The following is a 15,259-nucleotide window of genomic DNA, read 5'->3' as shown; positions in this document are numbered from 1 at the left end:
TTCTTGTTATTTTCAGAATTTCAGAATTGGGTTCATATTTTTCTCCTGGTATTTAAATATGGGTGCCATTCTCAATCATTTCCAACTCTTTATTGAAGGCTCACTTTATATAATTAATTTCAAATTCTTTGCTCTCTTCAAATCCATTAAGTTCTATATCTCCCCCATAATGGCTTTCCACCAACCTGACCAGCTCTCTACAGATGGCATTCTCACAGGGTTCACACTCACCAGAATTTCAGACTAGATCCTCTCTTGTTGACCCATAAATTTACCTGCCATCTATCCCTCTCCCAAGTACCGACTCTTCCCCTCCATCCAGAGCTTCATCATTTGATCCCTTCCATTTCTCCTGGTCCAGCTGACCCTTCTTGCTACAATCTTCTAAGTGCCAGGTCCCTCCCCACACCTCACCCCAGAGTGAAGCTTTGGCTGGCCCTTCAAGGCTTTCCTTACCTGTTTCTAATTTTCACTTACTCTCTCCCTGTTCCCCAACACAAACTACACATTCTGTCTAAACTGGTTTAATTACTACCCCATGGACACATCAGTGAATATTTTTACCTTGTAATCTCAGTCCACCCTCTTTCCTGGAGGAAGAAGTAGTTGCAGGAATAGGTTATTGCTACTTTTATGTTTATGCAAATTTGCTCACTCTCTAAGGAATCACTCAATTTCCACCTCCACAAGAGTTTCCCAGCCCATTCAAGCAGAGTGGCCCCTCTCTTTTGAACTCCTACAGCACTTGTCTATACTACTCACTTGGAACTTTATCATATAGGTTTTATGATTATTGAATCTTTCATATGTATATATGGGCTATTATTCTCAACAGCATAAGATCCCTGAGGGTAGGGGTGATGTTTCATATTTCTTTGCATCCTCTACCCAGTGCTAGGTGCAAAAGAAGAGCATAATGCAGTACTGCTGAATGAAGTAAATGAAGAAAACTTTGTTCTAAAGGTAGTAAACCCCAATTCCGGTTTCTTATCATATGGCTATACTACATTTTGTATGTACTAATATGTATGTATGTATGTACTAATATGCTTTAGTGAAAGAATAATAGAACAATGTAAAAGGAAAGCACTCAAGTTAATTAAGTTAAGCTTTCCACGAACGTGATGTCATCATCAAGCTTGCAGGCTCTAGAATCAACAAAACCTGGGTTTGAATCCAAGCTTATTAAATGTTTGAGGATGGGCAAATGTCTTAACTTTTCTCTAAGACTCAGTTCCTCATCTTTAAAATGGAGACTGTAATACTCCCAACCATAAGGGATTGTTTTAAAGATTAGAGCCAAGTGTTAAGTTCTCAGCTGAATACTCAGTAAATGCTCAATAAATATTATTATTATTATTATCATCATCAGATATCCATAATGTAAAGAAGATCCATGACATATTAATATGTATATTTTACAGCAGTTTAGTTTGCAAAGCCCTAAAATCTTATGATGTTAAAAAAAAAATGAGAATTCTCCAGGATTTTTTTAAGAAGCATTTTTTTTTCTTTTTTTTTTTTACATTAAGTTTCACCTCCACTACAAAGATCTTCCAGAGCCATCCTAGGGAATGAGAATCCTCTGTGAAGATGATTGCTCACTGCCTTTCCCACATATCATCAGAACCACTGCTCTCTATTTACAAGACTTTCTACATTGTATCTTCCTTAGCCAGCAGCCATTCTCAACTGCACAGTAAACCCCATCATGTGGATGCTCTAGATTTCAGTAAGAAATGGTTTACTATGTTCTATGCAGGAGCAATTTGCTTTTGTTCACTTTTTGGTCCCTAAGTGTATTTTCCCTACATAATCCACAGCTTTAAAAATGGGGAACTAATCATGAATTTCTACCTCCTGAAATTTCTTTCTTCTGCTGACAATTCAGTGCCTCTTCATAATCTTTTATACTCAACAGAAGTGACCAAGTTTTTCCATTGACTGCCCAAGATGAGGCAGGCACAATTTCTACATGGAGAATTAGGGACCTCTGCCCCCAGGGAGCTTAAGGTTTGAGTAGCAAAGGGACAGCCACATTCCCTTATTTTGTGTTTATTTATTCTTCTTTTTGGATGATTGGGCAGCAAGCTTCTAAGCTACTACATCCAAAGACTGGTGACCTTCCTAAACTTTCAAAGAGTGGTCTACTCCTCAGGATGTGTCTTCTTTCCTGTTCCGTACTGACAAGACACTCCAGTAGACTCCAGGTTCTCTCTCAAGAAGCAATAAATAGAAATTGTCAGCCTCTTGGGTATAGTGATGACAAGTGGTATCTTAAACAAAGCTGAGTGTTCATCAGCTCCTAAAATATTTGTTCAGAGGGGCAGTTTTCAACTCTCCTAAATCTACTTAAGGAGACCAGAGGTCAGAGGTCTGAATTCTTATTTTAACTAAATCCCTGGAATATGGCAGTGGTATCTTCTTACACAAATCTTAGAATTATTTTACTGGGCTGTTGAAGTTACATTAAATGCACATAATTTCAAAAAATTAAAAACAGGGATGCCTGGGTGGCTCAATTGTTGAGCGTCTGCCTTCGGCTCAGGTCATGATCCCAGATACCTGAGACAGAGCTCCACATTGGGCTCTCTGTTCAACAGGAAGCCTGCTTCTCCCTCTTCCAGTCCTCTGCTTGTGTTCCCTCTCTCGCTGTGTCTCTCTCTGTCAAATAATAAATAAAATCTTAAAAAAAAATTAAAAACAAACCAAATCCAACCAAATAAAAGAACTTTTAATTTGGTTTGAGACCTATTGAGAATTAAACAGTCCACTCTTTGTACTATCTTTGCAACTATATATCCATAAATCTAAAACTATTCTAAAATAAAACTTAAAAAATAAAAGGTTTCTGATCAAAAATGGTAGAAGAGAGTAAGTGTCATTTTTCTCCCATTTTAGTCTTTCTGTTGCTTCAGACCCATTTCTACTATGAAGCCATTGGGCAGGAACCTAATATCCTATTCACCACATAAACTGCCTTATAAGATGTTTCTTCTTTTTCTTTTTAAGACTTCTTAATTGATTTGCCAAGAGTCAAGCAGAGAAAAAAATAAGTCATTCTAACCTTCATAGCAGATAAAAAGAAGACTTAAGTGCATTGACATAATGTGTTGTCCCTCATATATAATCGTAAGGCTGACATACTGTCAATAGCACTCAGCTTAGAGCTGAGCCTCAGTGACAGGCAGATTCTGGGCTATCCACAAGGGGCCAGAGAACACATTCCCTGAAATATGGGCATGAGGCTTGGCTGGGAGCAGGACTGGGGCTAAATCTGATTCCAGTACACCTAGATGAAAATCAAAATAGTGTTAAAGACAAATTAGGCACAAGGTATGAAATTCTTACCACTTTGGGGCAGGATGCTTACCAAGAACTGAGCTAGGACTGAAATTGCCAGCAGTGGTCCAACAGCATATTCTTTGGCCTAATGGTTTCCAAGTGATGTAGGTGCACCCCAAGGGGTCTGCAGAAAAATCTCTTGGGGTTAAAGGAAGAAAACATTAGAACTTGTACTTATATGTATTTTTATCTAAAAAGAAGTACATTGAAATGGATTGATATTGAATATATGGGTTGACACTGACACCCTCCCTAGATCTATTCAAGTGTAACCTGATAGAGAAGGACACTGTTTTCTGACACCTTGCTTCCATTAGAAGGAACTTTCCTAGGCAAATTTTTAGTTTTTCCACCCCTCTGACTCAGTTTAAGCAGTATTACCTCAGCAGTCTTCTCTCTTGGGGAGGCCAGCCCTCACCTAGCATTGCCCAGACTGAATGGGTAAGTCTGCTAATCCTGGGGCCCTGTTGATCCACTTGGCTCTCACACTATACAAATGTCCTGTAATCTAGATTTTTAGTAATTAAATGATAATTTCTCTTCATATGCCCATATCATTTTATTTCATCATTTGTTTAAAGAAGATGCCCCATTAGGGACCCCATTATCACATGATAATATCACGTTTTTCTGAGGGAGATGTAAGGTTCCACAATTAGAAGCTTTGACCATGGTACTTTCATTCATTCATTCATTCATTCACTTTTCAGGCTCTCGTAGTTCACACGGGTGTGAGAATGGTTTTATGGCTATGCCAGGTGTCTGTCTTCCACTCCTCCAGCTCTACTCTTCATCCTTTTCACTCTCCTTGCTACCCTGAAAGACTGACTTTAGTGGGTACACTGCCAGCTTCTGGTTGGTGACATTATCTGTGACAACCAGTGGCAAAAGTGCCTTATAGACACTTGCAAAAATATAATCAATTTTTCATGGTCGAGGTAATGTTTAAACAATGACTGAAATAGAAATTACTTCAAAAAAATTTCATGCTGTGGAGGGCACATTGGGAAAAGGAACTTTTGGAATGATTTCTACTACAATTTTTTTTTTTTTTTTTGTAGCTGAAACAGTGTGAGTGAATCTGCCATGTTTAAAAATATCTCTCCTATCCTGATACCTAGAAAATTTAAAAACAGAATTTTCTGACTTGCTTAAAAATATTGTAATGACTTTGAAGTGTATTTGTCAAAAACAAAATAGTCAATCCTTTGATTGCTTTTTAAGAATTACTAATTGACATCAGGGAAGATGGAAACTTAAATTTATAAGCAAAATTTCAACAAAATCTTTGTGTAAACTTTTGGAGAGGACTGAAAACTAAGTATCATAATTTTTTTAGAACAAGCCAATATTTCTTCCATTTGGTTCTACCTCTAATTGTAAGAGGTCTTTTTCAGTAGTTAAGGGAAAGCATTAGGAGATTTTGATTACTGCTTCAATTTCCTTGCTGGTTATGGGTCTGCTCAGGTTTTCTGTTTCTTTTTCTTTTAGTTCTGAGAGTTTATACATTTCTAAGAATGCATCCACTACTTTTCTTTTTTCTTTAAGATCTTTTATGTATTCATTTGAGAGAGAAGGAGAGAGAGAGAGAGCATAATCAGAGGGAGACCCAGAGGGAGAGAGAGAAGCAGACTCCCACTGAGCTGAGAGCCTGACATGGGGCTTGATTCCAGGACCTGCAGATCATGACCTGAGCTGAATGCAGATGCTTAACCATTTGAGCCATCCAGACAGCCCAGAATGCATCTATTTTCCCCAGATTGTCTAATTTGTTGGCATATGGTTGCTCATGATATGTACTTATTAAAGGAAAGCATTAAAATAAACTGAACTTCTAAATAGACCTTTTGATTGTTGCAGCAAAAAGTTTTAAACCAAGATTTTTTAAAAATATAAGTTTTGATAGTACAAAATAAAATCATTTAATACGGAAGGAACTTAGTTCTGTTAATCATTTAGTGGTATGCCACTGATCATGAACCCACAATAATGTGTAATGCGAACAAAAATAAGCTTTAGTGTGTCAAGGCACAGAGATTTTAGTGTCTAGTTACAGGAGATATCCTCCCTTGGAAAGTATAGACATTGGTACTTCAACATGTTCTTCTGTTGTAATAAATCCAAGGTAAGTGCCATTGGCTTAGAGACCAGCCAGGAGAAGGTAAGAATACAGTATAGCAGGTTAAATGTCTGGAGAGTTCTGCTGTGCCTCAGGAAACTTTCAGAAAAGTTGTCATGGGAAAACATGGAAGACAGACCACAAATCTCCCGAGCCTATAGCTTGGGGGAAGTACTAGGACCTGTCAACTCCATGGTGTGTTGGCCACCACTTACACAAGAAAAGCATGTAGCTCAGGTGAGTTTGGGTCAATTTGCAAGCTAAGAATTGTGAGAGTAGAAAGTTCAGGGATGGAATGCCTGGGTGGCTCATTCAGTTAAGCATCTGTTTTTGGCTCAGGTCATGATCCCAGGGTTCTGGGACCCAGTGCCACATCAGGCTCCTTGCTTGGTGGGGAACCTGCTTCTCCCTCTGCTGGCCACTCCCCTTCTCTCTATCTCTCTCAGACAAATAAATTTTTTTTTTAAATCTAAAAAAAAAAGAAAGAAAGTAAGTAAGTAAGTAAGTAAGTAAGTTCAGGGATCAAGGGCCTTCCTTAGAAAAGTTGATAGCTTTGGGACCTGAAATAAAAAATGGCCCTACATGACACAGAGCCAGTGAGATTTCTCAAACGATTCAACCCTTCAGTAAACATCAGAGAGGTTAGCATATCCTTTCATAGCATACAGTTTCAGATTGCCATTAAATGGAAGAAAAAAAAAATATGGGGCCAGAAAAGAAGAAATAAACCAAGTGTAATAACTATTAAAAAACCTTGGCACATGGAACTAACTGAAAGTAAATAGATCAGAAACTTACCAAAACAGTTTTTAAAGAAATTGTAGTGCCAAAGAAACCATGAGCCAGGGCTAAAAAAAGACCTTAACACCACCCTTGGAGAGGAAGAGAGATATGAAAGCAGCACAGTCCACAAGGAGAAGATATTCTTCCACAACCATTTCAGATATTTCTGTGGAAGATAATGGTTAAGGAAGAAACTCTCAGAAAGGAGCCCAGGGCCACAGAAAGAGGAATCAGGGACAGAACAAGAAACTATTCACATCTTGGTTAATCACCCTTCACAGGGCCTTTCCAGAAGGATTTAATAATTTCTACAGTTCATTGACTGCTATGTATATCCTCTTTTTCCTTTTTTTAACTGGAAGCTTTTATTGCAGTTTTAGTGGGAAAAGGATGCAGAGCACTGGACCCAGGGAAGGCTACATGATTTGCATGCCCCGGTGCAAAATGAAAATTTGGGATCCTTGTTCAATAAGCAAGAAAAAGTTGCCATTGAAAGTACCTTATCCGGGATGCCTGGGTGGCTCTGTTGGTTGGACGACTGCCTTCGGCTCAGGTCATGATCCCGGAGTCCCGGGATCGAGTCCCACATCGGGCTCCCAGCTCCATGGGGAGTCTGCTTCTCCCTCTGACCTTCTCCTAGCTCATGCTCTCTCTCACTGTCTCTCTCTCAAATAAATAAATAAAATCTTTAAAAAAAAAAAAAAGAAAGTACCTTATCCTTTCTTTTACACTATATTTTGACTTATCGTCGTGTTTTATATTTGCTACTTAATGTCACTCTAAATCAAGAAATATTTCATTTTACTATTCATGTTTTCATTCTGCAATGCCAGTTTTAAATGCAGATATAAGAGCATTTAATTCAAATGTAGAGTTAATAAAATTATACAATTCTTATTTTGTGACCCAAACATGCATATGCATTTTGTTCTTCGGAGAGAAGTGGAAATGCTACATACAATAATGCAACTGTCTTTATTTTGTTTCTCCATGTGCTCACCTTCTTTTAATACTCTCTGCCTTTGGCTTACAGGAGGTGTAAGGAGGAGTAAGAAAGGAATGAAATAAGGAGCTATGGTGGTTCCATATTTCTCTTTCCTTCTAAGACAAGATATTAGTATAGGTGCTAGGCTGATACAGGGAAAGATAGCATAAGGAAAAAGGATAGAATAGAGTTCCTGAATCTTCTGTGTTTCTTAGAATGCCATTGCCTTCTTTCTGTGTTCAAAGCAAGTTTTTAGTTCAAATGGAAAGCATGGTCTCTCAGGGTTATCAATACTTGGCTTACTCAGCCGTAGATATAGCATACTTACCTTGTACTCAGCATTGAGTCTTGCTAAACTCCCAAGCATCATAGGTCCACCGGGATTCTGCACTCATGAGCAACACACACTGCATATGAATGGGGCAACGTGGAACAAAGGGCACACATATTGCACATACCTGCTCTGCTCGTGTGCCTGCTCCATTATCCCACTGGACTTCATTTATAAAACACAAGTTCAACAGTAATAATATTAGTAACTTCATGAGGTAAGAGCAAAGCATTAAACCAACGGCTGGGGACATCTGAGTATGGGGACCCACGTAACCACACAGGCCACATACTCATGAAAGCATTCCTTCCTGGACTTGAGAGAGCCTGGAGATTCTAGGCTTTGAGCAGATTCAGTGACTGGATGGGGCCTTGGATGATCTCATCTGGGAGATGAGGTGTAAGTTCTTCTTGTGGGAAAAAAAAGTGGAATGATTTTTTTTTCTCCCTCCCTCTCTTCCTTCCTTCCTTTTTTTTTTTTTTATGAATAAAAAGATATACTGTTGTATTCATCAAACCTATTTCCTTTTTCCTTCAGGGCACACAGTTAGGCTATAGTCTCAGCCTTCTTTGCTGTTAGGTATGCCATATGACTGAGTTTGTCTAATGGAATGTTGGCGGAAGGGATGCAGGATGGTTCCGTGGCTGTCCCACAGAAACTTCCCCCCATGATCCTCTGTTTTCTCCCTTTTCTTGTCTGCCAGACAGATGCAGAGGAGCCAGCAGAGGACTCCAATCCCCCCTAGGGATGATTGAGCAAGTTTGGAAATCTGAATCTCACCAAACACTTCAAACAACAAACTTCTAATGTGTTAAGTCACTGAGATAGTTGGGCTTGTTTATTACGAATGTTAGGCTCTTCTGAGTAAAACAAACTTCCACCCGCATAATATCATCATGAACGCTTAAGTGGCAGTAAGACAAATCAGGCTAAGGATATCAGCTGACCTTGGAGACTGGACAGACATATGGGATAAATCAGGAATGCAAAGGAGATTTTAGTGGTGGAAATTATTGGGTGTGGGGAGACCAGCGGTTGATTACAAAAACTGGGAATATGGCTAACCATGGATATGAATCTTAAATAGCTTTAAAGTTGGTAGACCATGGTAGCTGGGGGTGAGAGCTAGGGTCAAGAAGATTTTCTAAAAATCAATGTTGTATCCTTTGAGAGGCCTTTTGTGATACCTAAGTAGCACCCCTCTACCCTGACCCCTTTATGCCTTACCATGACACTTTGACACATAATACATGTTTTAATAATACATTTATTTGCCGAATTAATTATTTATTGTTTTACCCAGTATAATGTTTCATAAGATCAACTTTGTCAGTTTTATGAACCTTGTGCCTAATATATTACTCAGTCCTTGGCATTGAACAAATGAATGCGTATATAAAAAATGCATAAATTATGCTCAATCATGGGACATGTAACACTTTAGACCATCTTTAATTGGTGTTCCTGCCTTGACCCCTGGTACTACATGAATGGCTCTCCTATTTCTGAGCTCCGTCTTACTAGACTGTACCCCTGATTCAATATTGCCCATCCTAGAGCTCAGACCCCTTGCGTTTGCCTGCCATTTTTAATTTTGCACCCCACCTTCCCTGCCTCTGTTTAGATATACTCCCAAGACTTTCTTCCCTTGATTTGGATGCTTTGCCCTGAGGATTCGCTCATTTTCCCATTCCTGATCTATCTTCTTATTCACAATTCTGTGTGTTTGCTAACCAGCTTAGCTGATGCTTGCTTTATACCAAGGTCCAGGATTGTGCATCTTATTCCTGGCATTCTGAGTCCAAGTGTGCTCAGACCACAGCTGCCTCTGAGCCTGCTCTTTCCAAATTGCCTTAACATTCAACATAGAACAGCTTATTCAGGCTCAAACCACCAATTACCCTGAACGAATGTAGTTCATATAAAATGTTTACCTTTAAAAATAAAATGGGACTGTTTAAGTAAAAGGGAAATGGATATAATATAAAAATATTTTAGCAGGGCTAAAAAAAACATATGATAAGTAGACATTCTTCTCAAAGAAGGGCTGGGAGGTCAGAGATTACATCTGTCCTACCTTAAATCACACACAATCTCCAATACAGTGCTATGTATACAGCAAATACTCAATAAATACGTCTTTACGGATTGCTTGGTTATTGTGACTAAAACTTCACAATTTTGACAAATATTGATGTAGTCAAACATGCCACAAAAGTCTGATCCTGGTTCCGTCCTCTTTGGCAGCCTTGGCTCTCTATCCAAATGATTATGTTCTAAGGCCTCTCATAGCCACATTTCATCAGAGTAGTGACAGCGTTGAAGTGCCTGAGTGCATGTAGCACCTGCTCATAAAATCATTTCAAGTAAAAGGCCTCAAGATCCTTCCAGCTGTTATTCAAATCTATATCATTATTTACTGTAGAACATAAAACACTAAGGTCTCCTATATTTCCTCCCTCATTGAACCAGCACCAGGCAAGCCATATGACAGGGCATTGAGGTACAATATCCTTAAGCATTCTATTCTTCCTCTCAATTGTGGGTAATGGAATTGACAGTCTCATGGACCTTAAGGTAATTACATTCAATAGACTAAAGCTTTGGTGCTTTGAAATGCACAGGCCACATGCAGTGGGATACAGAAAACTGGGAAGTTATTATGCATCTGTTTTGAAATAAACACTTTGCTGCTGCTGACATTCTGTAACTTTTTATCATATTTTAAAAAAAAGAAAGAAAAAAGAAAAAAAGTAAATCAAACTGGTTGCCTTGGAAATGATCATGATGTCACAGAGGATGATGACTTCTCGTAATCTATAAGCAGCTAGAGCAGATGTGCTTGTAAGAAACAAAGATCTTGTTTTCATACAAATGTTCTCAAAATAAAACACAAAGGAAGAAAAATACCCGGAGCACATAATGCAAAGAAAAAGAATTGGTTCTAAATAGAATGTTTTACAAAGTTTTCCATAAAGCCTCAGCTGCTCCTCAAAGCGCGACCAGCTTGAACATGGATAACAGACGTGAAATTACAGTACTCATGAAATTAGTATTCAGGGTGCACAATCTCTCCTTTCAAAGGCTTCAAGCATACTTTATGCATGCACAATTATAGAAGCAGGTAATGAGAGAGATTCTGATTTTCCCCCTATTGTTGCTATTGTACTTAGCTAGATAAGTCTTGATAAAAATTGCTTTGTTAAAAATAAATCTAAGCAATAATTTATTAATTCTATTGAAAAGATTTTTTGCCTTTTATTATAAGATACATTGGATAATTTTTCTAAAACACACATTATTCTGTCCATGGAGATGGGTAGCAACATAATCAACTTTTAGTAAAGAATCAAAGCTCAGTAACAATTAATAATCTGCAAGCTATGGTAATTCTTTGCAATTTTATTATTTCACATCATAATTAATTTCACCTCAATTATCAGAGATTTTAAAAAAGGATATTCAAAGTTTATGACTATGACCCCCTGAAATACATAGATAGGATAAACAATATATCACATGAATGGGTTGTGTCAAAATATATATTACAGTGCTTTCACTATGTCACTTGAAATTTAATTCTCTACCTTGATGGTCATTGATAACATCTTAAATTAATTCTTCGGATTCTCAAATATCTCCCACAGTAACTTCAAATATTTCTTAGAATTAATCAAAGTTTAAATAATAAAAATGAACTAATTATGATAAAGTTTTCACTCTTTGCAATAAAAAAAACCTCTCCATACAACTTACAATATGAATTTGCCAATAAAAATTTTTAAATTCTTCTATAGCTAAGTAATAAATAGGAACTGAGTAGAAAGGAGATAAACTAAAAATTCTAACAGTTCCTAAAATATACTGCTCCTAAAGAAATCTATTATAGAGCAATCTTTTAAATGAAAACGTGAAAAATAAGATGCATTAGGCCTGAATTCTGCATTACTATTCAGTAGTAGCATACCCATTTTACTAATATCTAATGTCCAAATTAACTTTTCATTTCATTCAAATGAAAATTGAATTTGTTAATTTCATTGAGAAATGCACAATACTAGAATAATATAAAAGAAAAACATACAAATCATAGAGTAAAAATTAAAGGTTCACTATGTTCTCTAGCCTGAGTTAAAAGAAATTGAGAATAGGTAACAGGTGTTTCTGAAAGCTAGCCTTTAATCCTAGTTTTAGTTCTGTGATCATATTGAAGTCATATACTATTTTAAGACATAAGCTCACTTCTTAAAAGTACATAATATGAAAACAGTACTCTAAATGGACACCAATGTTTGAGGTATATGGTGAGAACTGACATACTATGATAATACAACTTCCAAAGAAGAAGAATAAAGGCACTCCAGAGACAGGCTTTTTATAAACACCGCAAAGAGAAGAAAAGAAAGTGACTTTTAATAACTGCAAAAGGAAACAATAATTTGGTTGATTTAGTCAAAGTGCAAAGACCTAAATAAAAAAAAATAGCATAGATATTTGAAAATAGAAAAAGAGAAAGGAAATTGTACTAAAAGGGCTTTTTAATGGATGATGACTAGACAGCACTGGAATATTTTTTTAAAGATTTTATTTATTTAACAGACAGAGATCTCAAGTAGGTGGAGAGGCAGGCAGAGAGAGAGAGAGAGAGAGAGAGAGAGAGAGGAGGAAGCAGGCTCCCCACTGAGCAGAGACCCGGATGCGGGGCTCGATTCCAGGACCCCCGGATCATGACCTGAGTGGAAGGCAGAAGCTTTAACCTATAGAGCCACCCAGGCACCCCTGGAATATTTTATACTAGTTTATTGACAAAGGATTCAATCTCAATGATAATTTTAACAAAGATGGTACCAAGTCTGTGTAAATTGTTATATTGAGAAATAACACCATTACAAAAAATGATCACCCGATCTTTCTCTGAAATTGCTCTAAAATAGTAAGGGAGATGAGATACACGTGCATGAAAAAATATATTTTATTGTGAGCTAAATGAAAACATTATTAATGCAGATAGTAGATGCTAAGTTAACCTAAATGTAAATATAAAGCACGTATTTTATAATATATGGTAGCCAAGTAGTTCAGGGGCACAAATACAAAATGTGGTTTAATAATTCAACAGAACTCAAGCTGCTTATAGATAAGATATGACAGAATATGTTGTCTTTTCATATACAAAAAGCTTTTGTCTATAATTAGGTTTTTTAAATCTTTGATCTCATTAAACAATGTTTATGTCAAAATTTTCCATTTTAAAGACTCCCAATGAAGGTGAAATAAAAAACTGGATAGTTTCTTGTCTCTGGGGGAGATATCTTAGCTTGCAAATTGTCATAAAAGTTGCACCCCTACATGAGCGTGGGTTAATTTAGCAGTTTGTTGCTATGTGAGGTTTTTCTAGGCAATGACACACATGCTCTAATTTATAACTGGCTGAGATCTGTATTTAAAAAAAAAAAAAAAGAAAAAACCCTGAATCTGACATATTTTATTAGGAGGATTATATTTTGAAAAGCAAGCATGAGAAATGTGTATTCTGATCCATGTGTCAGGGATTATGTTTATTTTTCTGATTTTTCTCTTTTTTTAAATGGAAAAATGATTTTAAAACTTGGGAAGGAAATCAATAAAAAAATAAGGGACAGAACAATGATCAGTTTGTATGTCATTACAATAATTAACTACTAACTGCAATCACACTAATTTAAGAATGTCCTTTGAAAAACTGCTGTTCAGACTTTGGCCTGCTTAATTTATTAAAGAAATACAATATAACCCTTACCAGGGTGCAGGGCTGTTTTCAGCTTTGGTTTGATCAGTCACAAATATTAACTCGCTTAATCCTATTAAAAAACCTTATGAGGTAAATTGTTATTACTATCCACTTTTAATAGATGAGGGAACAGAGATCAAGAAATTTGTCCAACTATTAAGTAACACAGTGAGTGGTAAAGCTGGGATTTGACCCTATGATTTCTAGATTGAAGATTTTTGATTCCTGTATCACCAAAGACACTTCTGTCAGTATCAGCTGGATCAAATTCCTCTTGGAGCACTGAGCTGGGAAATTTTGTGTGTGTTTGGGATGATGAGTTTACAACCTTCCTAGATAATTAGAGCAATTAGTGTGTTTCCTCTTTTGCTTGGTTGCATGAGCTCAGAAGTAAGCTCTGTGTTCAATTGTGGCTTTTTCATAACCAGAATTTCTTGATATCTTTCATTCCCCTTTGCTTCATAGTTTCTTTCAGGTGATACGTAGTCTTTCATCTTATTGTTCTTTGAATTTACAATGAGTTCAAATTCTTTTAGGAAGTATGAGGGGAATCAATCACTAATCAACTTCTTTTTTAAAAATCTTTCTTTTTTTAATTATTGTGCTATGTTAGTCACCATACAATACATCATTAGTTTTTGTTTTTGTTTTTTTAATTTTATTTGATTTTAAATTTTATTAGATTTATTTTTTATTATTTTTTAATGAAGCGGGTTTTTTTTTATTGTTATATTATTCACCATAAAATACATCATTAGTTTTTGATGAAGTGCTCCAAGATTCATTGTTCATGTATAACACCCAGTGCTCCATGCAATACATGCCCTCCTTAATACCCACCACCAGGAGCACTCATGCTCCCACCCTACTCCCCTCTAAAACCCTCAGTTTGTTTCTGAGTCCACAATTTCTCATGCTTTGTCTCCCCCTCTGATTTCCCCCAAATAGAGCTACCCTATGACCCTGCAATTGCACTACTGGGTATTTATGCCAAAGATACAGATGCAGTGAAAAGAAGGGCCGTATATACCCCAATGTTCATAGCAGCAATGTCCACAATCACCAGACTGTGGAAAGAGCTGAGATGCCCTTCAACAGATGAATGGATAAAGAAGATATGGTCCATATATACAATGGAGTATTATGCCTCCTTCAGAAAGGATGAATACCCAACTTTTGTATCAACATGGATGGGACTAGAGGAGATTATGCTGAGAGAAATAACTCAAGCACTAACCAACTTCTAACAATAACTACAAATTAGTCTTGAACAGAACTCCTGCATATTCTCCAATTTATAAATCAAATAACTAGAGGAGCTCAGACACAGCTATCATCAATCATTTAAAATAAGGTGTGGCTAAACTAAACTGAAAGGTCCCCTAAAACCAGTGATCATAACTTCTTTTAATATTTAACAATAAACAGACATATTTTAATTAAATTTGGCCTTTTCAAAGCATTCACTCTTTCCTTTAGTGGCGCTAGAAGAACCATTGGTCACTAGGCCCATTTTATCTGGTGAAGGTGAGGATAATGGTAATCTCCTGACTTTGTCATCCTAGACAAAATGATGCCACGTCCTTTCATCTTTCATCAAGGGCAGTTACATGGTAGAAAATGAGAGAGTATGATTTTAGACGGCTTGCGTCTATCTAGCCTGAGTTCTATCACTAACTAGCTGGTAACACTGAATAGTCATTTAAATTCTATGGGTAGGATATTACATGATTAGAACACATCTTCTTTATACAATTCTACCTCTCTTTCCAGCTGGACACTTTGATCACTCTCTTGTATTCTTTCATTTCATACGTGAAGAAACAAATATTAGAGAAATGAGTGAATCAGCCAGAGGAAAACAGTGCAAAGGTCTTTGGACCTCTGGAATTTTATTAAGAACTCAAACATTGTAGGTACATACCA

The 15,259-nt window shown here is 36.9% G+C and overlaps 1 long non-coding RNA gene across 1 annotated transcript in view; it reads right to left on the bottom strand.

Moving 5' to 3' along the window:
• Window positions 1-3,477, bottom strand: part of LOC125096044 (uncharacterized) — a 36,301-nt gene extending 32,824 nt beyond the window's left edge. Inside the window, exon 1 of the long non-coding RNA XR_007126037.1 lies at window positions 3,374-3,477. This is a non-coding gene — a long non-coding RNA (uncharacterized LOC125096044). The remainder of the gene's footprint in view (window positions 1-3,373) is intronic.
• Window positions 3,478-15,259: the final 11,782 nt, after the last annotated feature.

The sequence above is a fragment of the Lutra lutra genome, chromosome 3, assembly GCF_902655055.1.
Source record: "Lutra lutra chromosome 3, mLutLut1.2, whole genome shotgun sequence".
Classification (NCBI taxonomy): domain Eukaryota; kingdom Metazoa; phylum Chordata; class Mammalia; order Carnivora; family Mustelidae; genus Lutra; species Lutra lutra.
This window is presented reverse-complemented; position numbering and strand designations above follow the sequence as displayed.